The 2,395-nt window shown below is 45.5% G+C and overlaps 1 long non-coding RNA gene across 1 annotated transcript; it reads left to right on the top strand.

Annotated features, from left to right (window-relative positions):
* Positions 1-531: 531 nt before the first annotated feature.
* LOC112610598 lies at positions 532-2,042 on the top strand. The gene is made up of 2 exons (XR_003116438.1): positions 532-782; positions 936-2,042. It is a non-coding gene; the product is annotated as an uncharacterized LOC112610598 (long non-coding RNA).
* Positions 2,043-2,395: the final 353 nt, after the last annotated feature.

The following is a 2,395-nucleotide window of genomic DNA, read 5'->3' as shown; positions in this document are numbered from 1 at the left end:
CCGAGATGGCGCCACTGCACTCCAGCCTGGGCGACAGAGTGAGACTCCGTCTCAAAAAAATAAAAAAATAAAATAAATAAAATAAAAGATATGTTTCTCAGAGGCCTGCACTAAGTCCTTTGATGTTAGGTAGCAGGTGAAAGTCCCCAGACCTGCAAGGTCTGAGTATCATTGGAAAGCAAGACCACTCAGCTAACCTCCCCACTGTGTGTGAAGCCACCAAATTGGACAGAACTGCTCAAAACATAGAATTTCAAAAATCTAATGAAAATGAAACAAAAGCAGTCAATAGAAGAAAAAAAGCCATCGAGTCAGGAGACAGGCATGGAGAGGCTCCTCTGTGTTTGTTTCTGATCGGGCTAGAGGGGCGCATTGCAGACCCTCGTGGCATCAGAGATGAACTCTCCTTTTCCATTAACGAGTATGCAAATGCTGGCTGTGCACAGAGGTCTCTCTGGTGCCTTCCCCCACCCAGAATATTCTGCTAACCTCTTGGTTTCAGCTCAGACTGGGAAAATGTTCTCATGAACCCTGACCTGGAAGAAGACCCTGAGGAGAACCCGGGCACACAGCAGCCATTCCAGGCCTCAGCTTCAAGGGGGCTCACGAAGGTTCTGAATCCTTGCCCAGCCTGCACTGGGGACCTGGTGTGGCACTGAGTGGCTGTGAGTGCTCAGTGTCCCCCATCTCGTGCTAAGCACAGTGAAGGAGGGGGAGATTGCGCAGTGTGCCGATGGAGCAGTCGCCTTCACCTGGCTGCATGTCCCTCCATCATGTGGCAGGTGAGCCCTGCCATCCAGCCTGTGCGACTGCCTCAGGAAGTCAGTGCCAGGGGAAACGTGGGAAAGGGAAAGCAGGAGACTGGAGCAACTTTTTGGCTATTAGAGCTTATTTGGCTTTTGTCACGTATCAACAATCATCTTTTTACTAACCAGAAAAGAAGGCCATAGAGTTTTTCTGTAGCAAGTCACTGTTTATGGAAGAGGAGACGCTTGATCTGCATCGCAGTTCCGAAGATTCCACTCTGTTCCAGTCATTGTTGTGGGCGCACTTTCGACATTTGATTGAGAGCCATAAGGGTGGCTTCCTCCACCCACAGGAAAATTCCTTTAAGGACTCATGAGACCATCGACATTTAGCAGCTGTTTGAAAGACTGTTTAGACTCCTGGGATGATGCCGGGGAATTCCTGGAATTACGGTCTTGGGCAGGAAGGGAACTCAAGTAGGAAAGTCAGCAATCTAAATTTCAAACCCCGGGAACCTTCTTTGTATATAACCTAATGATCTCCTTCGCTCAACACAGTGCTTGCTGAGTGAAGGAGTGTAATGGAAAAGAAAGTGAATAATCCCTTGAGCTCTGGATCAAAAATAAGGTAGGAGACCAAATTTTCCATCAAACTGGTTGGGTCCAACCACTTAATGCGAAATGCTCACTTCAGGGTCTGTAGCACTTGTTGATTAATGTACCTAACAGATCTTAATAAAGTGATCAATTCAAGCACTGTCTTCCCAAATTTTATGTATATTTAACATGTATTGCTGCATGACAAACCAGACAACACTTAATAGTTTAAGGCAACCGTTTTATTATTCCCCCAGAGTTCTGTGTGTGGACCATGGTCACTTGGGCCCTAGTCTTGCGATGTCACCTGGACCACAGTCATTGGGAGGTTCACCAGGTGGAGGCCTCCATGACAGCTCAGTCCCATAGCTGCCGGTGGGTATGGCATCTATACGTGGCTGCTTGTATGTATGGCCTGGGATTTTCACAGCACAGCAGCAGGGTCTGAGAGGCAGAGTCCTAGGAGTGATTGTCCCCAGAGAGCAGAAGCAAAAGCTCTCATCAGTCCTCTAAGAGACTGGGCTGACAATGGGCACAGCACCGTTCTGCCATCATCTGTGGCTTAAAGCATTCACAGGGCCAGGCTAAATTCAGGCTGTGGGAAGATAAACTCCACTTCTCAATGGGGAGAGTTCAAAGCAACTGTGGCCATCTTTACCCCATCAGCTTTCTTGCCAAGAAATAGAGCTCTGCATGACACATCAACTTTCATTTATTTAACATTTATCTCAAAATACGTGAGTTATCTGGCAAATAATATCACATTCATAATAAAATTCTAAGAAATTAGCATCCTATACTTTATTGGGCATTGTTTATGTTTTATATATATATATATATATATATATATATATATATATATATTTTTTTTTTTTTTTTTGAGACAGAGTCTCACTCTTGTCGCCCAGGCTGGAATGCAGTGGTGCCATCTCGGCTCACTGCAAGCTCCTAATGCCTTATTTTCAACCAAAACCTTCTATACTCTCCATTACCGCAGAAAGGATAGGAAGAAGCATAAAGGAAACCCAACATATTTGTAATGACTCCTTGTG

This window comes from Theropithecus gelada, chromosome 17 (assembly GCF_003255815.1).
Source record: "Theropithecus gelada isolate Dixy chromosome 17, Tgel_1.0, whole genome shotgun sequence".
Classification (NCBI taxonomy): domain Eukaryota; kingdom Metazoa; phylum Chordata; class Mammalia; order Primates; family Cercopithecidae; genus Theropithecus; species Theropithecus gelada.
Note: the sequence above shows the minus strand (reverse complement) of the source record. Positions and strands in the feature narration are given on the sequence as shown.